A 25,826-nucleotide genomic window follows, 5' to 3' on the forward strand; every position below is an offset into this window, starting at 1 on the left:
TCTTTAGCCTTTGATTCATAAGGGGAAGCATCACTCCTGTAAACATTATCAACTGAATGGAGCATACTTTTAATGATCATTATCTGCACATCATCTTGTACAATTGTGAGGACATTGCTGCCTTATAACTGTAGTAACGGAAGCAGTAAAGGAGACTTCTGCCTTTTAAAACTGTGCTGGAGAGGCAGAAATTCTGAAAACGTAAGGCCAAATTGAGTTTGTTCAAACTAAATGCAAATACTTACATTTAGTTAATTTAATGCTATTGATATTTTTATTTGTTATTATTCAGTTTTTTAGCACTGATTTCCTGCTTTGCGTTACAAACATTATTTTGAATATATTAGTCTCATATTAGCTAAAATAAAGTCAGATTTTATTACAATCAGAGGTCGAAAATCCCTGTATTTGTGGCTTGAGTTTGTTTATTTTACTACTGTTTTGCTGTAGTTACACTGAATAACATAAAATAACATTTTTGTTGCTATTAATAAAGTAGGAATGTTGGCTTTTAGATATGTGGATAGAGCAAATAAAAAGGGAAAAAAACAGTTTATGAATATGTTCACTTTCATAATATTGTAAATTGGAATGAATACAAAATCACTGAATTGTAATGCTTTTAAAAATTATTTGATGAAACTAAGTTAAATTTTAACCTAATCAATAGCTACTCATTGATAAGATTTTCCTAATGAAATTTGTTTTCTGAAAATTGGTTCTGAAATCTTAGTTGCTTAAATCATTTGCAAGAAGAAACAAGGTGTCCATGCCTTTCCTTAGGGGGACAAACTGATTTAATGTTTCTTGCTACTTCTAAACTCTAAATATAATGGAATAAATGCAATTATTTATTTGTTTTCGCCATCTGAATGTCTGAGAATCCCACAATGACATTGAAGAGAATGATTTTGATTACCTTGGACTTACCACGGAAAGAAAAGTCTGGCTTCAAATTGTGTCTTAATTAATAATAGCGGACCAATGTTTTCGTTAAATGAAACTTCACCTGCCCCTCAAACTAGTCTTGTGCTTCGGCTTATGTGCTTGATAGCACAGTCACTTCTCACCTAATTGTTGCCATAGTGTTTGAAGCCAGAACATAAAGAAGCATCATGTTGAGAAAAACTTAAAACTATGGCACTTGGCAGTGGTACTTATACCCCTCCAGACTGACAAATGGTTCCTGAAGCTCTAGAGCACATGACAACATAACCACATTAATGGTTGGCCCAGCCAGTAGCTGCCAAGGGCTTCCAAATATTATTGCATTATTTAGAAGATCATTTCCTTATTCTACTCCTTACAGAATTTGGGAAATATAAATTGGCTTCAATATTCACTTTACTCGTGGGGGAAAAAATCCACAAACTGCAAGAGTATATTTACTACCTGCCCATGCCTGCAAATTTTGTGATGCAAATACAGACCTTAAACTTATTCTAAGACCTGAAATCATGTATGAAGCTGGAACTGGCAGTTTTGCCCACAGAAATCTTGACACCAAATGAATGCATGGTGTAGAGCTGGTTAACAGGAATAAACAGTATGCTCAATTTCCTATATTTCTAAAATTTTAAGAAACTATGGAGAATCAAAATAAAGTTTAAAAGTGAGCAGAAACACCTAGAGTGTCCCAGTGAAAGCTAGAAAAGGATTTTTATATTTATGTTCATGTAAATTAGGTTTTTCCTTTGTAACAGGAATTTTTCATATTAGGATGAATGTTAGGATAAATAGAAAAAGCCTGTGAATGAAGTTAATTTCAAATAAAAAAACTTGCATTGACATATTTAATATGTGTAATAATTTCCTTATTTTGGTGGAGAACTAAACAATATTTTAATAGAAAATATCTGTTTTTCTCCTATTCCTAGTAAATATTAGGCAGATTTCTCAGGCTGGGGGCAGGTTCACACATGTAATCCCAGCAATTTGGGAGGCCGAAGTGGACGGATCATTTGAAGTCAGGATTTTGAGACCAGCATGGCCAACATGGCAAAACCTTGTCTCTACTAAAAATAGAAAATTAGCTGGGCATGGTGGTGGGTGCCTTTAATCCCAGCTACTCAGGAGGCTGAGGCAGGAGAATTGCTTGAGCCTAGGAGGCAGAGGTTGCAGTGAGCTGAGATTGCACCACTGCACTCCAGACTGGATGGCAGAGTGAAACTCTGTCTCAAGAAAACATAATAATAAAAATAAATAAAGATTAGACAAATTTCTTAAGGATATTTATTTACAGGAGTGCTAAAACGTTCTCAGACTGTCCACCATCTAAGTCCTACCCTATATGACAGTGGCTAATCTAAAAGTTTTACCTTTTATAGATATCAAAGCTGCCTTAAAAAGGTAAAACAAACCCAACTTTGCATATAAACTCACAGTAAGCAAGGTGTCCTATAGCATTTTGGCAGACAAGATTCATTTTGAGAATATTTAAAATAATACTTCTTAAAACAGAACTTGCTAAAACACCTGTCAGACCAAACAACCAGATGGTAGCTAAGATCATATGTTTTTAGAATCATGGGTTTTAAAGATTATGGAGTTTGAAGAGGATTTTAGCAGATTGTCTTATATTCCTAGAATGCTCAACTCTAAAATCTATTTTGAATATATCTCATGTACAGCACACTGTGGCAGGCACTGAGGACTAAGAAGGAATGAAGTGTTCTTCACTTGAAGACACTATGCATTTGGGATGTTGCACAACAATGGATCATACACATTATTAAACACTGATTTCCCTGGTGAATGGAAAGTAAGACAGACTATAGTGTATTGCAAAAGGTAGGAACTATGTATTAGTTCTCTGTTCATTATCATGTAGACAAGTATTCCAGACCTAAAACATTGACTTAGGCAAGTGAGCATGGTATGATGGAAAGAGACAGATTGGCAGTCAAGAGAAGCTGCTTTAGATCCTTTTTCAGCTACTGTAAACTTTAGAAAATTACTTAATAGTATTTTACATTGCAAAGGAAGAGGCTAATAATCTCTAGGACTTCTCCACTCACCATTATTACATAGTAGGATTTTATAAGATGGTCCAAGTATTTTTTAGTGGTTACCATTAATAATAAAATTAGTTTTAGGACCAAAACAAAGGTAATTTTCCACCCTAGGCAAAGTTCTAAGTCTTCTGCAAAGACAGGAGTAAAATCCTCCATATATAAAAACTGTGGAATGTTTTCCACAGACGTTAGGTTGGTGTTATTCTGAACTAAACTCTCATCGCTCTCCCATCTCAGAAAATGTCCAGTTTACTTCAGGATGATCAGGGACTACCCTATGAAGTAGTTCTCCCCTCAGTAACTACTACTACTGAGATATGGACATTTCTTTGCGTATAGAACTGTGGGGGGACCAGTCCCAAAGACTGGAAGTTTCTTCTGAGGACTATAGCCATTCATCTCATGATTGTGTCTGATGCATAGACTGTTGTGATTCAATGTACACTGTTGAACCCCCAGGCCCCTGTAGAGCCCTTTCAGTGCTCTCTCAACATTCCCTCTGTTAAACAAGGCCATTCGCCTAGACAGAGTTTAAATGGTATTTTTGACCTTCTGCTTTGCAGGTCAATTGCTTTGGCAGACTACTAACCTTTCTTCTGAGTGCAGATCAGTTATCAGTGTTTTCTGCAACATCCTCAAATTATCATTGAAAGATGTTGAGCTTGGAATTTTCTTACTTGCAATAGAGAAATGAAATCAGAAAACTTCTTTTTAATAGTAGAGCTAAAGTTTAGGAGACATAGTCACTATAAGGAAAATAAGTAAGTCTTTTACTTTTCAGCACAGTTTGACTCCCACAGGAACCCAAAACTGCATTTTCTGATATTTTGGAAGAGTGGAAGCTTTGCCTTTGTGCTTGGAATTATTCAGCTGAGATAATTTTGTGAGCTCATTTAAAACCTGTCTCCTCCTTAGCAAAGTTCTCTTTTTCATGGCATTATCCACCTTTATATAGAGTTATTTCTTTATACATCAAAACTATCTGGCTAAAATATATATCAGTATATTCTAATATATATAGAATACATCAAAACCATGAATATGTATATGAAACTACTGGTCTGCAAGATTTATATATTCTAATGTATGGTGTTGATGCATTTTTTTCTTCACTAATCTGTTATAATCTCTTTTATATCATTGGAGCTGAATAAATACTGGTTGAATGGATTAGGGAATGAATGAAAGAATGCATGTCCTCTTGCCGTGGAAAAATGGAAAGGTGTTATGAAAATTATATAGTGCGATAGAGATAAGAACTGGTCTGTTTTACACTTCCAATTAATATTAAACACATTCTTAGAGAGAGGAAATATTCACAAATGTGGTTGTAAATACAGTTTGTCTTGTTTAGAAAACAATTTGTGTCTGCCCTTGTATTAAAGATCAGTGAAATCCTCAAAATTAAGCACTTAATGCTCATCAAATAGCAAACAAGGTCTGTAGCCTAGTAACCTTTGTCTACACTGAAAGATTAGAAATGAAACTAAATGGTGATTCATGGAGACGGTGATTATGTGTTTCAGTTTATTCTAATGTATAAATGACACTTAAACCATGTTCTATAATTTGAAATTGATACATTATGGCTTTAAAAGGTTACTAACAGTAATCCGTATCAATCTCTGGCCCTTTCAGTAAATATCCAATGTTTAACTTAATAGCTTAATAATCTTTTCATACATTACTAGAGGGGCATGTTTGAGTTTAAATTGAAATAATTATGAAATTCACAAACTTGATTTAAGAATTGGGTCCGTCTAGAAATTAAAACTTGTAAGTCTTTTGTGAGCCTCTGGCTTAGCCATCAAGTACAGAATGAATTAACTAATTAGCAGGCGTTCTAATAATAACTCCCAAGTTCAAAAGAGGGAAGAACAATGTATTACACATTATCTTTTTTTTTCCGTAGGTTTTCAGGAATTTGAATTCAATAGTAGGTTTAATGAAATTGGCCATTGTGGGTTTATATCTGTTGGAGTGAAGTTATTATCTTAAAAACTACTCAGTCTTTTTACATATATATGCAGTATCCTACTATATAAATAATACCTTTCTTTTTGAAGTGATTTAAAAGAAAAACGATCCTACCTAGTTTAAGTCAATCCATTTTCTGAGTCCTTGGGGGAAATGATGCAATTTCAAATACCATATTCCTGGAACACTAGTGTTCCACTAAAAAAGGATTCCATAATTAAACAAATTCTGTAAATACTAAATACCATTACCGATTGGAGAATCACAGTGCATGTTAGTTCATTTAACATTCACTGATAAATAAACTTATTTAACTTTGCTTAACCCAGAGTTTCCCAGACTCTTTTGAACCACTTGACCCTTCTTGATTCTGTATAAGCCTTTTTAACATTTCTTAGTATAGCAGGTTTCAATGGAACAGAATTTGAATTAAGCAATAAATAGTTGATCTTACACACTTGTTTTTGTATATTGGTTGTTATAGTTTGGTCTGCAAGTGTGACACAATGAGAGAAGATTCTGCTACCTGAGTATGAGAATGCAGACATTGAGTTCTAGGGTCTTCTCCATCTGATGAGTGCGCTCTACATCTGATCTCTGACATGCTTGCTGAAAAGCTGCCAAGGAGTACAGTAGGAGTTCTATGGTGTATATCATGATGAACACCATAGAACTGGAGAATGAAAATCACAAAGAAATATAACTTTTCTAATCTATGCCAGAATGAAATTTCTAAATCCAGGAAAGTATATTGGAATGAGAAAATGGTCTACAATTTGACTGAGTACTTGAGTTTTTGGTTTTTGGTAAGAGGATATCTTAAGCTATCAAAAATGCCATCGCTGTTTTGTAAAAAGCTCATTCAGCATGTCAGACCAGAGTTCATGTGCCCAGTCTTAGGTTTGGGGCAAAAGGTCACTATCTGTACTGCTTCCATTTCCTTATGATATACTTTTTTGTTAACCCTTTGCAATCCAATTACTTTACTGTCCTGGAAGACTCTCACATAAGTATAATTTGTGAGGTGGGAGATCTTTGGGTTTGCCATATGACACAGTTTCAATGAACTTTGACTGCATTGCCCAATCTGGAGCCTCTCAGATCTTGGTCCTTTCCTAAAAACAGGTGGTATTTGCAACAAATAACTATTTAGATAATCTGCAAATCTCATGTATTGGTCTTTTGTTGAAAGTCAATACAAGTTGTATGCTTTTCGTATGTCTATAAAATGCAAGGATAGTAAAATATAGAGTAGAATAAAGTGAGGGAAATTTACTCTCTTTCTCTCTATATATATAGATAAATAACAAACTGCATGATCTTAATGAGGGAAGAATGTTGTCATGGACCCTACACTAACACACAAAGGAAAGCAACATAGGAGATAGATAGAGCTTCCCCCCGCCCTCCCCGGCTATTAGGCTGTGCCTTTTCAGAGGCTGTGCTGTAAATTCAGGCAATGCATTTGTCATCCACCTTCAAAGACTCGGTGAGTAATATCAGCTCTGGCGCCCAGGATATTTTGGATAGTGACAGATACCTTCTTTAAGCAGAGGGCAGGAGCAGTGTGTGCAATACCAGGCTAATTCTTGGCACTGGATTTAACAGTGATAAAGAGAGAGTGAAGACCTTTCATCAATCCATCTCTTGGCATCCAGCAATACTCATCTTATTGCCGTATAAATAATCAAAACAGTGGCTTGCCTAGGAAGGTGTGTTATTTCTCATTTTGGCACACCTGAAAAAATCTCCCCCAGCTCTCAGGGTCCCAGGCCTATGAATCAAATACTAACTGGGTCCAGCTGGACTGAACATTGTGCTTCATAGTATTTGAGCACTCTCAGATGTGAACATGGGTATCAGTTATCAATTATATTATTTTAGTCTTTGGCACGTTTTATATTTCTGTGAGATTAAACATCATACTTTCCAACATGCTTGCCTCCATGGCTTCTGGTGCCTCTTCTGCTCCTCCCATCCTGCCGAGCCCTTGCACACTGTCCCTCATTGGATGCTTTCCTCTGGTTGCTCCTGAAGAGGGATATGTCCCAAGATATGCAAAGAATATTAAGCTACACTCTAAATGCAAGGATCAAGCTATTTTTGGGCTTTTACAAAGAATTATACAGAAAAGGAGAAGAAATCTGGATCAGAGTTACAGCACTGAAGTAATCATTATATAGGTGGATAGAAGAACCTATTAATATTAGGGTGGCTGAGATGGTTTCATGAATATAATAAATAAGAAAAGCAAGAAGAGCCCTGGAGATCACATGCTTTGTGTATGCCCAATTAAGCAGGATTTTATATCACTGATATTAAAAGGATAAGAAAGATTTAACTATTTCAGGAAGAATTTTCTTTAATGACTACTGTTGAAATAGTATCAGTAAACATACCTTCCTGACAATCAATCTTTTCTTCTAATAGAGGAGAATATGCCAGCATCTACACAAGACTGACAGTTACTTTGAAAATGTGCAAGAGACTAAAATGCCTTCCGGGATTTAAATTCTTGGGGATATTTCTGTGATGTTTATCAGTTGATTGAAAGCAATTTTCATTTTGAAATAAATAATTATTGGAAATTTCACCTGTCAACAGAAAAGTAAACGAAGGAAAAAAAGCAATATTTTCGGGAGATACACAGAAAAATTGCTTAATGCTGTCACAGTAATTTTCCTAAGTGCATGTCTCAATCATATTAGGTTTTTTTGGGTCTCTATTGATCATTAAAGGCTGGAACATTTAATAAATTAAACATGGCTTATGATATGAATTTATCAAATGTTCTTAGAGTATGTACAATCAGTTTGAAAACATACTTTTTGTTGTGCTTATTGTTTAGACTCTAGATGTATTATTTATAAGATCACATAAGTTTTAAAACTCAGTTTATTATAGTCAACATTGATTTCTATGTTGTCATATCCTTGGCAATTTTTGCATCAATTCTCTGTATTTATTTTCTCAATTGTGGAAATTCCGATATTTAAAATTACAAGGAAGGAGTTTTACGCATAGCTTTTTTTGAGTCATATGTTTTTTCACACATGGCTTAGCCTTGTTTCTAGCATATACTAAGTGATAAAAATAAATACTAAATGATTATGAAAAGTAGGACTTTATGCATTCTGGACTGAAAACAATGTATGGAAACATTCCCAAATATATACTCTAAGATGCAATGAAGGGTCTCTAAAAGCTTCTGTGACCCTGCCTGTATATATCATCCAGATCTCTTCCAGATGTTTAGAGCTCCCCCGGGTTTATGAAGAGAACCTGAAGGCAAAGTCAACAAATGTAGCTACTTTATCTGTCTGTCCATCAAGGTACCCATTTATCACTCAGTCCACGATGAATTACAGCAGTACCCTGGTATGTGCAGTTTTACTTTCTGTGATTTCAGTTACCTGTAGTCAACCACAGTCTGTAAACAGTAAATGGAACGTTTTAAAAATGAACACTTGATATGTTTTAAATTATGTATCATTCTAAGTAGCATGATAAAATCTCACGCCATTCCACTCCATCCCACCTGGAACATGAATCCTCCCTTTGTTCAGCATGTCTACACTGAAGACTCACTACCTGCCCATTAGCCACATAGTAGCTGCTCAAGGATCAACTGTCATGGCATTGCAGTGCAGGTGCAAGTACTCTTGCACCCAAATAAAGGTCCATTTGACTTATAATGGCCCCAGAGTGCAAGAGTAGTGATACCAGTAGTTTGGACGTGCCAAAGACAAGCCAGAAAGTGTTTCCTTTAAGTAAAAAGGTCAAAGTTCTTGACTTAATAAGTTAAAAAAAATCATATGCCAAGTTTTCTAAGATCTATGGTAAGAACAAACCTATCCATGAAATTGTGAATAAGGATAAAGAAATTTGCGAGTAGTATGTATGGGGTTTGTATTATTTGAGATTTAAGGCATCCACTGTGGGTCTTAAAACACATCCCTCTTGCGTATGGGGGAGCTACTATAAATATAGTGGCAAATAATGAGCCAATTGGGAACTGAATAGTGAAATGTTTACCTTGACCCCATGAAGTTTATAGTTTTGTAGGGCACTTACATACATTGAGGCAGTCATTATTAGGATAATGAGTCTTTGGTAGTATTTTACTAGTGAAGTATACAATAAGGGCATTTCACTTTGTCTAACTGGTCAAAGTATTGGAGGTGGTGTCTACAGAAGAAGTAAAATATATAATCCTGCCTTCAGTGAGGTGAAAGAGTAGAACCTGTGTCACATCCCTCAGTTGTATAATACACAGGCTCATTACCTGCATTGCTCCTCCCAAGTCTTAATATATTCACTACGTTACTGAGAAAGCTGGGTCAGAAGCTCCCTTCAGCGTGGCTTGGGGCTCAGTGGTTTTCCTTGTATAACTCTCTTGTACAAAGAGATTGGCAAATGAAGTTCATTTGGTGTTATATATCCTGACTTACCCCAATCCATGTGGTAACTAAGCCAAAGTATGGTCAGTTTGTGCCCTTGCCCTCAGCACAAAAAAGAAAAGCTAAATTTATTTATTTATTGCAATCACCTTTATTCCTTGGTTTAGGTAGGGACTGTTTGTTTACTTCAATCCAACAACATAATTCAGTTAAAAGCATTTATTTTTTTCTATTTTCCAAAAACTTGAGTGTTTCAAATGACACAGACTCTAAAAATTAGAACCAGGACTGAGTAGAATCAATTATACCTATTGAATCAATGAGTGATTTGGGAATTTAGCAGATGATTAAGATCTTCAAATGCTTATTCTTTATTCCTTTTGTTTTTTAAGGGGAAAGAAAAATACATGTGAATCAAAACTAGCTTGAATATCAAGGATACACCTTTGAAGTAATCTTTTAACAAGTTCAATTTATAGCATATAACAGTTGTGAATAGAAATCCATTTTATTTTATAAACTATTTAAATTATTTTAAGTGAATTCCTGTGGCTAAAGCCTTGTGTTTTGTACTTGCATTTGAACAGACAATATTTTAATGATAGTCATGGTGAACTTTATAGACATTTTTTGTCTTCTTAAACTCCCCCTTAGAGCCTCTCTGCATGCATTAGGATTAATTAGATAATGTCTCCCAGGTGCTTAGAGCTTTTTGGAGAAAGGGAATGAAGCATTGTGTTAAAATGATTATTACTAACTTCAAAGACAGTTATATGAGAGTTCAGAAAGAACAATTTTTTAATAATAGTGACTCGTAAATGCCATTGAGAAATAGCATTTTATGATGTTACCAGTGGCCATTTATTTTTATTTATTTTTTTGTTATACTTTAAGTTTTAGGGTACATGTGCACAACGTGCAGGTTTGTTACATATGTATAAATGTGCCATGTTGGTGTGCTGTACCCATTAACTCGTCATTTACATTAGGTATATCTCCTAATGCTATCCCTCCCCCCTCCCCTCACCCCACAACAGGCCCCAGGGTGTGATGTTCCCCTTCCTGTTAACAAGCCAATTACCTTCTTTCTTATTCCGTTAAATTATCATAGGGAAGGATGTAGAGTTTGCAGTGCCAAGACACAAGATGAGATGCAATGAATGGGATCAAAATAATTTCATTGAATTGGTGAAGTTCATCAAAGGGGCATAGAATGATGGTATCCTTGGTCTCTCTAGAAGCATTGGGTTAGTGGTACCCAGTAAAAGGCCAAAAGCAGATAAAAGTTTATCTAAGAATTTTGCTTCTTAGTGGTTTCAAGAATAGAGGGTAGATGGAAGTGGTGCCACTAAAGTAGGAAACTCAAAGTAGTCAAAAGTGCCATGTGACAATTAATCACTAGTACCTCCTACAGACTGCCTGGGAGGAGCCAAGAAGCAGACTCCTGGACTAGGTGGTAGGTTATACTCCATTTCTCTATAAGGTATATTGAAAATGCAGCAATATCAACAATACTTTTAATAATGGTTATTTTGGTAGAACACTTTAAATTTTACAGAATTTTCACACACATACTATTTGACCCTCAGAACAACACTGTGAAGTGGGTGCTACTCTGACCATGTTATAGATGAAGAATCTGAGGCTCAAATAATTTACTAATGTTTTCAGAGATACGAAATTTATAAAAGACATAGGAAGGATTGGAACCAAGTTTTTCTTATTCCAGTGAGTGCTCATTTGTATACACAACTATGGGATGGTAGCTCCCCCTTGGGTAAGCTAGAACAAGTAGTAATGTGGGTGTGTGGAACTCTGTAGTTGACCTTATGACATGTTTGTGTCTATTATCCATTTATTTTCACTAACCTCTTCCTGATGATATTAACCAAACCTCGAATTTACAAGACAGTCTTCTTTTCCTAGTGCATTTCAACTGCCTTTCATTGTACCGACTCAATACTACTCTGTTGTTGTATAAAGGACCACCTGATAGAAAAGCTACAGAAATGAATAAAATGAAAAAATGAGTAAAACATTTTTGCCCAAAAGAACAACAATATAAGCTTCATAACAAAAGCTATACCAAAAGAATAAGGTGTTTGTATGAGGAACTATGGGGGTTGGCAGAATATGGCAAATGCCCTCAGTTATCTTACCAAAAGAAGTACTTAAAGGTATTCAAAGAGTGGTAGAGGTCATTTTCAGTTAGCGTCTGGATGAAGAAAGTCAGGGGACAAAAAGTCTTGTATTAGAGGGCATATGTGAGACAGACCTTTATCTGCAGGGTTTAACTCTTTTGGTTAATCTCTACTCCAGTGGTCTGAATGTAGGAAATATGAAAGGATAAGCAAGTGAAGACTCAGAAATTCCAATGGAGGCCAACTGAAAAGAGAGGGAGAGTACGGGATGGAGAGAAGGTGAGGGGGCGTAAAATGGAATGGGTAGAGATGTGGATGAGGGAGGAAGAAGTTAAATGGATAAGGTGGGGTAAGAAGCAATTATAATTAACTTTTAAATTTTATTTTATTATTATATTTTAACTTATATTTTAATTTCAGGGGTCCATGTGCAGGATTGTTACATAGGTAAACTTGCATCATGGGAGTTTGTTGCACACATTATTTCATCACCCAGGTATTCAGCCTAATACCCATTAGTTATTTTTCCTGATCCTATCTTAAAATTTAACATCTGGGGTGGGGGCCTACATGTGTGCAACATACAATAAGCAAGTGAAAATGCCAAACTAGAGGAGAAAGCTCACAGCTCCAGAGGTGAGGTGGAAAATGGTTGAAAGGAAAAAATTGAATACATTGTCAATCACACATCTTCTCTTCTTTGTCTGTGACATCAGCATTCGCTGAGCATTAAACACCACCTGTCTTAAACCTTGGCAACAGCCTGTTTGCTATACCTCCATAGGTGTAGGTGGAATCATTACATTATTAAGTTCCCAAAGTCCTTGTCAAAGACAATTTATGATTCTGGCAGCCCCCAAGGAGAGGCAGTTTTCTTATCTTGTTTAAGCAATGCTCACTGCTTAATCCCTTCTGTGTTTCTAATGCACAAGAAGAGCTAGTTTCCTAAGGAGTGGATTTGGTCCACTCAATTTTTAGATAATTTTTTCCTTCTGGAAATGGTCTCCTTTCTGTGGTAATGTTTGAAATGCGTGCAAGAATGAGAATATTAGACTGTTTCTAAAAGGCTTGAGGAGGAAAAAAATATATATCCAAGAATCATTGAGTTTTGAATCTGGATTAGTCTGACAGTTACAAGGTTCTAGGACTGGTGAGTTCATTGTGTTAGAATTGTTACCCATACAAATTTCAAGGTCCCTGAGACTGGTGAGAACAACAGTAAGACTGATGATTAAAAATTTAAAACTATTGGAAGATGGTACAGTCTATGAGTATAAGGAAGGGAAGAAAGTAGTTAATAAATTGATTGCATGAATAGAAACAATGAATATTTCTATCTGGTAAAGCATTTTAGATGTATTATCTATGTCATCTTCACAACAGTACTTCAAAGAAAAGTCATAGTGAGAGTCATTGGAATTTGGATAAAATCAAATTAGGTGTAGGTGGGGAGCTAGGTTTCCGTCCCAGGTCTTCTGATGCAAAGGCTTGTTTTTCTTTCATTTTACATTGCCTCTTTAGTAAGTTACCAAGAGAACAAAGGTGGGAGATCAAGTAATGAGTTTCTGCTGTGTCATTGCACTGGCACACTGATAGAGAAAGCCTGACAGTGTAAAATAGGACAGGGTAGGTGAAATAAGTGGTTGGAAATGGTAGGATATATGCCTAAGGCTATAACAGCAGACATCAGGACAGCATTGAGAATTGGACCAAGGGCCTAAGCAAACACATTTCATTTTACAAGTTTTACCCAGGCAGTACCTATTTAATATTGGTGAGTGTATTGCAAGAGTATTCCTGGAATCTTCTTGGACTAATAATATTAAATATGTTAATAATGTTATTCGAAGAAATGATCAAGCTAGGGAAATAGCACTTCCATGGTATTGGCCAGCTTCCTCTCTTCCCCCTCACTCTAGCTATAGAGTCAGAATGGGAGATTTATCTCTCAGCATGACTCTGATTTCCTGATCAGAGATCAGCAAAGGAAGGAGTGGGCCCCTTAGCCATTGTGGGCAACTCCTAGAAAAACACACACAAACACTCCTAGGCATTCCTTTCAAGCTGCCAGAGACAGGATGGAAGATGTGGGGAAGGAGTTCTTACTACATTCAGGTCCCTAGTTTGAGGGGTTTGTCTTTGTTACTGCCCTTCCTCTGGCTTGCTTAGATTAATCAGCACTTCCCAAAATCATAATCACTTATGATTAAAAGTACCCTGACTTATGTAATGACCAAAGAATTTCTGGATGGAATATTTCAATACAATTCAAAGGTAAATGATCTTTGTTAATTTCCTATTCGATATGTGTTTCAGCCAGAACGAATAATTTACAGATTTGATTAAATTCAGGTAAAATGTATTTCAAATACTATGTCACCTAGATTGTCTTATATATTGCTCATATTTTAAATATCTGCCTCCTGAACAGAATTTTGGGGTTTTCATCATAGGGAAGTTAGATAAACAACTTGTATTCTAAATTCCACAAAGATTCCGGTACCCTTTCCCCGTAAAATAAATACCACTGCATTTAGTTGCTTTCTTATGAAATGACAAAAGGCAGCATAAAAAGAATGCGTAATTTTAAATATAATAGCTCTATGAGAGTATTGAATAAGTAATATTTTCTTTTCAGATACTAGTACCCTGGGAATCTTTTAAATAAGAAAAACAATAATACTTTTATCATAGACTGAAAAACTGTTAGTCTTAAAGATTGAAATTAAAAATGGTAAGGTGATTTGAGAGTTAGATGGAAGCTATTTAGTTTCTTGTTTTTTCTAATTACATACTGCTTTTTTAAACTCAGCAAGACAGTTTACCTTTAGATGAACTCCTTTCTTTTGTCCTCAGAGACTAGACATTTAGGAAAACTAGGAACAAGGGTCCCCTTAGTTAACTCATGGCAGCTCTGGGTGGAATTCCTGATTATTGGGTAATTGTGCAACTCTAGAATAACACAGAACAGTTCATCACTGTGACCTTCAAGCCCAGGAGAAAATTATAACAAAATGTGGAATATGTTCTCCCATTTAGACTGACTTTAAAAAATCACTCTCCTAGTTGCCAGTTGCAGAAATTAACAAAAGTGTGCATGATTTGTATGTATTTTAGGAAATAAATGCCAGAAAATGGGATATTCCAAAAGGTAAGGCAATAGGAGTAGGTTCAAACACCGTAAACTACATGACCAGATGTGGTGAGATTTAACTAAAATGGTTTAATTTGTCTTTCATTTGGTATTAGCTTGTTTTCTAGCCAATACCTTTTCTCCTATCTCCAGAGAGCAGAATAACTGTCTAAGTATAGCATTTGCTATGTTCTGATTTTGCATGCCTGCTCTCTTAATTCCAGGTGAGCTGATCCATTGCCCACATTTCTGCAAGTACCAGGACAAATCCTATGCCTAAACACAGTCTTGCAGTAGATTTGGCTGAGCAATGCAGGGTAATAAAAGTAATGAGGCCATTGAAATCCCTTTAGCTTTGTGCTGATGCCTGGAAACTGTCATTTATTTTGTAGTGCCTTTAATTGAGAGAGTTTTTTTTTTTTTAATTCCACACAGTAATTGGTACTACATTTTTTTTCTCATATAAAAAATAATAAAGCTATATATCTTGCTTCCTGACTTATCAAGCATTGGTAGTTTTTGATTTACACAATATTTTATTTTTATTTCTATATTTTGGTATCCTTGTCACAAAAAAACTTAAAGATATTCTTTGATATAGCCAAAAAGAAAAAAAAAAAAAGATAAAGGCCAGTTCTTGTGACATTTATATGCATGAAAAATTGCCAACCTATCTCCTTCAACTCAGAAATATTCCACTCTTTGCAGTGCATAATACAGACTCTCTAAATATAGGTGAATAATAAATGTGCATCATTAATAATTAATAGGATTGTAACAAAATACAGTATCAGCATAATCTTCTAAGACATTGATGGCTACACGTTGCCACTTTAAATAATAGCATGAAAGGCAATGGTGCTCTCTGATATGGATTTGCCATGGTAAATGAGTTTGTGTTACTGTATATATTTTGTTCTACATACTGAGTTATCAATAATCATCTTCATGCCTCTCAAACGGCAGCACAAGCAGGAAAGGAATAATTGCTACTCTTCCTGGAGTCAGCTTATTGATGAGGTGGACACAAGTAATATTTTTAGCCTGCTGGCTGTCCATCTGTAAGCAGTTTCCTGGAGCTGTCACTTCTCCTTTCTCTGGAAACTGTTATGGCTTTGTCTGCCCAAGGGAAATAATGAGATTCATCTATCAAGAAAAAAATAAACAATAAACTCTATACCTTCCAATTAATTTGTTTTCACCTATGTTTACCCAAGTGCATTCAGTTAACCATCCATCATGTTATATGCATGTAAATAAATGCATTTTTCAAAAGGTTGAATCCATTAACCCTTTTGCTAAGTGAATATATAGGCACCCTTTATAGCTAAATCAGGAACTTGTAAAAATCAGTCTTTTTGGAGAGCTCATAAACTCTAGCTCTGTCTTCCCTAGCATGCCCAGTGTTGATAAATCTGCAAGCTTAATATGAACCAAACAGGTTGTTCTCATTCATCCCTCCAACTACATGTATGTTTCTTTTTAAATTTGTCTTTGATTTTAATGCCACCCTAACATTTTCAGAAATTGGTTGAATGCACAACTTAAATCCTCAGCTTCAATTTGATTTTTAAGAATTTGTTAACAACAATTTAGTGGGAAATGGTAGTGTATATCAACAATCAAATGGCATCTTTTTCTCCCTCTCCATTAAAAAGTATATATTTTTCGAAATGCAAGACACTAAAAAAATGACTCAGGCAGTAATTTGTTCATAGGATTTTGCTGACATTTATAAACTATTTGAGCTTTACTGCTGCCTTGTTGCTGGCAAGAAGCGTCAGCAGTGGAAGTGTTCCTGGAGTTACATGCCCTCCTCTTTTTTTTTTTTTTTTAATCCATCTGTACTATCAAAATAGACAGCCACTGTTAAATAAACACTTGTCAAATGCTTTAAAACCATGAAGGATTGTGGCAGAGTATGCTGAAAGTCTCCAATTTAAAAACAACCAGTGTTCCAGGACTTCATTTGTAAAGAGAGCTGTTTGAAATATAGAACCTAAAATCCTCAAAATGGTGGTAAAATGACCAGTTTAATGCACTAGGAGTATGGAGTATCAGAGATTTAAGATTGTGGAGTAACCTACCCAGTTCTTGCTTAACTCAACCATTTGTTATAGATATAAGGAAAAAGAAAATTAGGTATTTACTCACAAGACAACTGCAAAGAAAACAGCAATTGTAATCGTGATTGTTTAAACAGGAACAGAATGAGATTAGATAATAGTTATATTTCTACCTAGAAAGCTAGTACTTAGAGGGAAAACAGCTTTCCTTAGAGAAATATGAAGGAAATAATTGTGTTTAGGAACTCTGAAGAAAACTTCTAGAAATGTTTAGTGACTGTAGAAATTGAAAGCATTGTTTATTATGTGACATTTAAGTTTTGGTTTGTTTTTTTTTCAGTTTTAGGCATATAACTCAGTTATAATTTCTATAGAGAATGAGAAAAAGGGTATACAAAAAGCAAGAGGGAGTAACGAGGAAAGAAATAAAGGCTAAAAATATGCAATAATTAGAAAAAAGATGTGAAGAAAGAATGCCCATCAGAAGCGTGAGAGTGAAAGTATATTGTGAGATTATTTAGCAATGAGTCTAGCAAATTTAGCCATGTATTAGTTCAGAGACATTGGACAAGTTCCTGAGACTCTTAAGCCTCTTAGAGTTCCTTATGCCTCTGTTTCTTCATTGCAAAACACATCCAATATTAGTAGGCACCTCATAGGCTTGTTGTAAGGATTTCTGGGCACATTGCTTGCCCTCAATAAATGTTCCTTATAATAGTCAACATCTAATTCATGGTTAAATGGGAGATAAGAAAACTACAACTGGAGAGCCACACTCAGTCACCTGTTTTTGTATGACCCTTGAGCTAAGAATGGTTTTTATATTTTAAATGAATGGAAGAAAGAGAAAAATAATATTTTGTGACACATTAAAATGATATGAAAGTCTATTTTAATATTCATAAATAAGTTATATCAGAACATAGCCTGCTCACTCATTTGCATATTGTCTCTGGCTGCTTTCTTGCTACCGTGGTGAAGTTTGCTGTCTGTTCTGCAAAACCTAAAATACGTGCTTTCTGTTCCTTTACAGGAAAAGTTTGGCACCCCCTTTTTAACAGGACACATTTGAGGGTGAATGAGGGTACTATTAATAATAAGTTAGGACAACAGGCATAAGCTGAGAATATATTGGGCAAATCAGTAAGTTTGATCACCCTCGATATATTATGCACAAGAAGAAATAAACATATTAGAATGGCAAGTGGTGAAAAAAACTGACAAAGAAAAGGGAGCATTTTGTGCAAATGACTGCAACTAGGATAATTTGTTAAAATGTAAGTCTTACATTTTATCTCCTTGTGTTAAATCCACTATCAATACCAAGCACAAGTAGAATAATATCCAAACCCATTCTCTACAAGCTTCTATGTAATCCCATCCTTACTTATGTCTTGGGCACCTTCTCGGACAGCTTTCTCCTTTGTTCGGTTATGCTATAGTCAGACTCACTTTTCTGTTCCAATAACATACCAAGCTGGTCACTATCATAGGACCTTTGCAAGGCTCCCTACCTGTAATGCTCTTAACAGACTTAAAAGTCTGACCCTTCACCTTATCTAACCCTTACACCTGTCACCATCCTCCCTTCCATTATCCCATCTTATTATCTCTTTAGAACTGTCACTCTCAGAAAGAAGCATAGAACCTAAGCTCCACAATAGCAGGGATTTTTGTGTGGCTAGTGCCTACTACAGTTCCTGGCACAGAGTGGATATTCAGCACATGTGAATGCATCTGCCTGACTCTGTTGTATTATTGCCACTCCTTTTGTGTTGAGTGCTTCAGAGGTTCCACCCACTGCTCTTCTCATCCTGAGCTTCCATTTGGTCTTTGGCTCTAGGTTGGCAGTTCAGCATTCATACAAATTTTAGTCTTGATCTCTGCTCTAAATGGACTCTCTGGGTACAGAACGTGACATCTGTTTGTTTTTTTCCTCCCATTTTCACATTTTGCTGCTATTATCTTTGCTTATTTGTGTCTAGAGCTAAGCAGCCCTTTTCTGTCATGGTGTTCATTATTTTATATTGTTCATATAATGGAGAAGCAGAGTACCTTGTGAAACAAATAGTTTCCTTTTAGCTTATGCTGCATTGTTTTCAATTTTTTTTATCTATGAGTGTTTCCAAAGTTCGAGTATGAACTACTTGTGGGCAGAGGCCATATCTTTTAAACTGTATTTCTTTGTACTTAGTACGACATCAGAGCAGGCAAGGATGTGCTCTCAAGAAATATTCCTGAATGAGGAGTATGGTTAACTCCATTGCTGTGTGGGCTAACAGACCAAGCATCAGGAGAGACAATCACAATCACATTTGGCTTTCAGAGACGCCTTTTGATCCTGTTATGCCTAGGGCCTGTGCCAGTCACAGGTGTATTTTATTGGCATTTTCGTAGGTGCTTGATTTGCACTCTCAGAGCACGTGTAAACCAGCCTGAATCAAATTAGCCTCCATGCAGGTGTTAACAATTGATCGCAGAGCTTGAGAAAAGAGGAAAAGTTTCTTGTATATACCACGTCCTCCACCCTGCTAGGATTGGAGCTGCATAGAAAAGAGAGGAGAAGCATAAAAAAGCACAGGTTGGGGCAGTGAAGTCTCATCCAGCCTTAGCAGATACAAGCAGAAAGCCTGTGTTCCATTCTGTACACATTTAGAAGTTCAACTTAACTTCACAGCTTCCAGAAACAGAACTGGAACACCATTCGCCAAAATGTAAGTTATGTCTGCCATGTTTAACATATATGCTATAAATCCATTGCCTTGAATAGTAGAGAATATTTATTGCATGAAAGGATAACTTTTTCCTTGTTTGCTTACTCATATAGTAAAGTTTAGCAGACTAGGTAAAACTTAAATTTCATCTTCAGTGTTTAATTATAAAACTTTAAAGTACAGCTTTAAAAAATATAAAACTTAACAATAGAAAAATTGGAAAATCTGTAACACAGTGTTCTTTCTGCGATATTGTCAAATGCTTTGGCATAAAAATATTCAGCCACTAAAAATAAAATATCATCCAGCAATGGAAAAATACTACAATACGAGAAACAATGATGGATAAAAAAAGAGTATTGCTATAATGATTAATGATAATATGGCTTTTTAAGTACATGCAGTTGAGGAGGAAGCTTTCAGCATGTATAACATGTTGAAAATAAGTGTTCATGTGATTTGATCAAAGGGCTCCAATCTTTGAGAGACAGTAAATAATATAGTATTTAGGAAATTGCTTTAAATATTTATTTCTCTGATTGGCTAAGATTGCTCACAAATTGCAGCACATTTTAGGTATTGTAAAAGCAAGTCTGAATAACACATGCATCTTGAAGATAAATAGGAGTACACCACCATATATGTGCTAGAGATGGGGAAAATATTCTCAGTAATAATGACATTCTCAAAGGTGTTTGTAATGATTGACTCCTAAACAGTTTAGAATGTTATTATATAATGTATTTTATTAACCCGTATAGCTGTTTTATGGGAAAGGTGGGAAGCAAGGCATCTTTTCAAAACTTTCTCAAAAAGTCTTCAATTTTTCTCTTTCTCTATATTTTTATCAAAAATTAGACAATGCATGTGATTCTGTAGGGGGATTCCATTCGAGATGTAATTTAAATGATGGAAACTTTCTTACACTATAAGGGTCTTATGAAAAGGCAAGAAGTCTTGGTATTCAAAGAGAGTAAACGCAGAACTGTTCAAATATTCTTTCCCTCTCTACTCTTTTGATCCTGTCATGTTTTAACAGTTTTTAAAGGTGATTTAAACATTGAGGGATGCACTACCCCAGCATTGTCTGTTTTTAGAGTACTCATACTACTTAGCAACCTTTGACAATAAGCCACACCAAAGAAGAGATCTAGTATGAAAATCTCAGAAGTGAGTCCACAAATACACACCAAAAATAGTAATCTCCAGAGCTTTTAAAAAATACTTATTCACTTAAGAAAACTTAGAAATGATATCTGTAATTAATCCTTGCCCTTTAAAAAATGTTCATCATTGATTTATCATTCTTAATATGAGCAAAGTAGAGCTAGAGATAAGAGAATGGAGAAAATAACAAAGAAAACGAATCACTGTGTGTTTCAACATAAACGTAGTGCAGAAACTGAGGTATCTTTAGCAATGGGAACATTTTTCTACCAACCAAATAAAACCAATGTTATAGTTTTAAAACAGTTCCTTTCAATCTGTTGCTCAAGTAGGCTTGTTCATCACAATGATATGTAAATATAAATAAAAACAAGTATAAACGTGAAATTTGCTAACCTATTTTTTCAATTAAGTTTATGGCCTACATTGTTTTGTATATTTAATATAGTGTTTAACATCAAGCACATAATGTTTTAGCATACCTTCCTAATGATGGAAATACCATTTATTGTTATATAAACCCCCTAGTATAGGACATTTTGTTGATATCATAAATATTGTGACAATGAGTAGCTTCGTGTCTGTGCATTTGCTTATGTCTCAAAAATATTTTATATTTCCCTAGAATAGAGTTCCAGGAATAGCTGATTTCAGTTTTTGTTGTTGTTGTTGTTGTTTTGAGACAGGATCTCACTCTGTTGCCCGGGCTGGAATGCAGTGGCAGGATCATGGCTCACTGCAGTCTTGACCTCCCAGGCTCAGGTGATCCTCCCACCTTAGCTTCCTGGGTAGCTGGGATGACAGGCACACATCACCATGCCTGACTAGTTTTTGTATTTTTTGTAGAGACAGGGTATTGCCATGTTGTCCAGGCTGATCTCGAACTCCACTCCTGGGCTCAAACGATACACCTGCCTCGGCCTCTTAAAGTGTTGGGATACAGGTGTGAGCCACCATGTCTGGCCAGATTATTGTTAATGAATCCTCTCTATGACTTTTGACTGAAAATTCCAATTTCTATTCCAAAATAATTTTTATCATCGGCAGTGTATGATAGTACACACTTATTGGGTTTCTCTATGGTAGGCACTCTTGTGAATGAACTTTTATGTAAATTAGCACATTTAATTCTCAGAACAATCTTTAAGATATCTGGTACTATCAGGCTGGGCGCGGTGGCTCACGCCTGTAATCCCAGCAATTTGGGAGGCCAAGGAGGGTGGATGACGAGGTCAGGAGTTCAAGACCAGCCTGGCCATCTCTACTAAAATTACTAAAAATACAAACATTAGCCGGGCGTGGTGGTGAGTTCCTGTAATCCCAGCTACTTGGGAGGCTATGGCAGAGAATTGCTTGAACCTGGGAGGCAGAGGTTGCAGTGAGCCAAGATCATGCCACTGCACTTCAGCCTGGGCAACAGCACTCCAGCCTGGGCAACAGAGTGAGACTCCATCTCAAAAAAAAAAAAAAAGATATCTGGTATTATTCTCATTATGGAAAAAAATTAAAGACTTGAATTTCAAGAAACTGAACTCCAGAGATGAGATGTAACTGGCCCAAGGACACACAATTAATAAGTAGTAATAAAAGTACTATGTTTTATGTCTTCCTTAATATTAGACAAAATAAAGATCATTTTATGAAGTTAACAGGGGAATAATAGCTCTATGTTGTTTAAATATCATTTAATTAAATGATTTAATTTAGTCACTGATCACTGATGAAACTACTAGTTCTTTCATTCTTTCTTTCTTTCACCTTCTCTTTTTTCTACTGGATTAGGTACTTACCTCATGAAGTTGTTGTGGGGAGTAGAATTAATATATGTAAAGGATTAGCCCAGTGGCAAGCATGGTCATTTAGCTATTCAATGAATGATAGCTTTTAATATTCTTATTTTTAGCTAGTTACTGAGAGGGTTCAGACAAAAATCCAGAACTATATATTTGGTTTAGTAATTTTTTCTGTTATATAAATCTTTTTCTCATTACAAAGGAAGTCAATCCTAATTTAGTATATTTATTTGAATATATAATTGCTCTTAGAAGTAGCACAAACTAACATATAATTAAATGTGATTTCAGGAATGGAATTGAGCAGTATTATAAACTGTTTAAATCTTTCATCCCTGGCAATAAAAATATATTTTAGCACACAATGCAAATATATGTGTAGTTATTTATACTGTACTAACATATTTTATACTTATAAAACATAAATTTTTTTTTTTTTTTTTTTGAGACGGAGTCTCACTCTGTCGCCCAGGCTGGAGTGCAGTGGTGCTATCTCGGCTCAGTGCAAGCTCCGCCTCCCGGGTTCACACCATTCTCCTGCCTCAGCCTCCCGAGTAGCTGGGACTACAGGCGCCCGCCACCATGCCTGGCTAATTTTTTATATTTTTTATTATAGACTGGGTTTCACCATGTTAGCCAGGATGTTCTCGATCTCCTGACCTTGTAATCTGCCCGCCTCTGCCTCCCAAAGTTAAAACATATAATGTTAACTTACATTATTTACATATGATTACAGATCATTCACATATAAAGTAATATTTTAAATAATTTTCTTATTTGCAAATATTACAAAAATATTTGCGCTTTTGCTAAAAAAATGTAAAATTATGTTTTGGGAATAGCCATATTAAATGTGATTAGATAGTCACAATTTTTACCTTGTATTCTGGCTGGCAAGGTACTCCTAACCTCCCAGTTTCTGTTTCATTTGCTTTACTTACATTACTTTCATTCTGTGGGTTTTTTTTTTTTTTTCAAAAACATTTTAGGCCATTTTTGAGGGTGAGATTAGTTAAAACTAGAAAACAAAATCTCCAGATCTGTTTCTCTAGGCACCAGTAAACTGAAAGATGTCCAAATATGCTAGACTTTAAGAAATCCACTCTTTTCTCAAGGTATCTATATGTGGTAAGATTTGACATCTGGGCCAAGTGGAAAATGCCAATTTAGATACGAATAATATATAATTATAGTGTCATTTTTGTTTTAACTATTAGCCACTAAGAGCTTACAACAGTTTCCAGTGTTAGCAGCGTAGGAAGAAAAATACTCCTTTATCTTGTTTTCCGTTTATTGCATTCTCTACTACCTCTCTTTCAGGTTTTATAGGAGGGTATTCATGGCCGTTGCACCTGTGACTTTGGTTGTTCCTACTAGGTTATCTGCCTAGTTTCAACCAATTAGTTGTCTATCTCTGGGCTTGAATCTGGAGGTTTATCCATATCTTCAATGTGTAGTAGGCCCTGGTACTGAGTTAGTTGCTCTCTTTCAATGACTAGGAGAGTGGACCATGAAAATCCCACAGATTGACTTTTATGTGTTCGTATTTTCTGTCGTCCCACAAGCACTTTTTCTCACAGTGTAACACAAAGTACAGCCTCTTATTTCTGCAAAGGTAAAGATTTTCACAGTATTTCATTTAGCTTTCTAATCTAACACACCTGCTTTCTCTTTTCTTCAACTGTCAGAAAATTACACACACACACACACCACTCAACAAACTGAAAAGCTCCAGTGATTCCACTTGATTTATTAAAATATGCACTCACTAGCTGCCTTTCCATATATGACATGCACGCACTGCAGTTCCCGCTTACCCAGGCCTATGAATTGCTAATCCTGTGCTACGGTCTGAATGCGTCCCCCAAAATTCATATGTTGAAACTTATTGATAGTATTAGATGGTGGTGCCTTCAGGAAGTTACTCACTCATGGGACAGAGCCCTCATGAATAGGATTAGTACCCTTATAAAAGAGATGTGAGGGAGCTATTTGCCTCTCTGCCATGTGAGAGCACAGTGTTCCTCCCATTTTGCCCTATTTCTGCCATGTGAAGATGCAATAAGAAAGCCCTCACCAGACACCAAAAGCTGGTGCCTTGCCTTGATCTTGCACTTCCCAGCCTCCAGAACGGTAAGAAATAAATTTCTGTTGTTTATAGATTACCCTGTCTCAGGTATTTTTAAAGGAGCACAAATGGATAAGACAAACTGTCTCTTCCATTGTATGTGCAGTATTTCTCTGTTTCACTGGGATGTTATTTACACACAGTTGCATATTTCTTCATTTTAAATTCTCACACTTATAATATTTTAAATACCAAATATGTAAATAAAACTGCTTCTGTTGTCTCTATTAACATGATAAATATGTGTATGCATAATATATACACACATAGCTATAGATACATAACATACAGTTATATACATAACTGCATTTCTCAAGTGCATGAATGTCTAGATGGGGAGGTTAAAGAGAAGGAAGTGGGAAACAACATAAGTCAAGCTAGAGATGGCTTAATTTTGTGCCATTCGCACCTCTGCACAATCTCAACTTTTTGACCACTATCTCCAGGTCTCAGGAGAGACCTGGCTATGTAAAATATATCCAGGAGAGACCTGGAGAGACCCAGATATATAAAATATTTACCTCATTGAGAATTATGTATAAGGGTTAACTTCTTAGTCTGTCCCTCTCCCGTTTTAGAATTTTTCTTTTTCCAAATTATAGATATATTTTGAGCCTACTGATAATTACATTCATATTTCTGTTTCCTGAGCCATGTTTTCAAGCATTACACCCATTTTGTTCTCCTCTGCCATTTGCTGTGTCTCTTTTCCTTTTCTGGTTGTGGCTCCTGACTGCGCTGGCAGGAATATGCACAGCTTTAGCTAATTAATTGCTTCTGCAGAGCAGTAAAGTATACTTACCTAGAGTGCACTTCCAGAAGGCACTATAGAGTTATTAGAAAAGAGTTATGGATCTTGATTCATAGCTCATATATGCATATGCACATTAGAATTAGAATTTAGTCTTTATAAATAGTATGCTAATGACCTCTCAGCAATAAATAGGTCCTGAGACCATTATAAATTTGAGAACTAGAAAAGGCAGGGTTTAATTGTAAAAATAAAATTATATAACATATGATTTAGCCATATGTGTTTATATGTAAAAAGCTTGTTATTTAGAATAGGCTTCCTTTTGCTTCTGTAACCACTCTAATAAACAGGAATGCATATAATCCTTTTAGTGCAGAGCATATTCTGAGGATACTATCTCAAAACACATTGATGCAATTTGAAAGTATATTTCAATTTGCTGCATTTGTGTGTGTGTGTGTGTGTGTGTGTGTGTGTGTTTGTGTGTGTTAAAAGCAGCAAATACTCAAACTCCCAGCTTGAGACTATCTTAAATGCAG

At 35.6% G+C, this 25,826-nt stretch overlaps 1 protein-coding gene across 3 annotated transcripts in view; it reads left to right on the forward strand.

The window, feature by feature from the left end:
• NKAIN2 (sodium/potassium transporting ATPase interacting 2) overlaps nucleotides 1-25,826 on the forward strand; it is a 1,031,975-nt gene that overhangs the window by 240,981 nt on the left and 765,168 nt on the right. The gene's annotated exons all lie outside the window — the stretch shown is intronic.

The sequence above is a fragment of the Pongo abelii genome, chromosome 5 (genome assembly GCF_028885655.2).
Source record: "Pongo abelii isolate AG06213 chromosome 5, NHGRI_mPonAbe1-v2.0_pri, whole genome shotgun sequence".
Lineage (NCBI taxonomy): Eukaryota > Metazoa > Chordata > Mammalia > Primates > Hominidae > Pongo > Pongo abelii.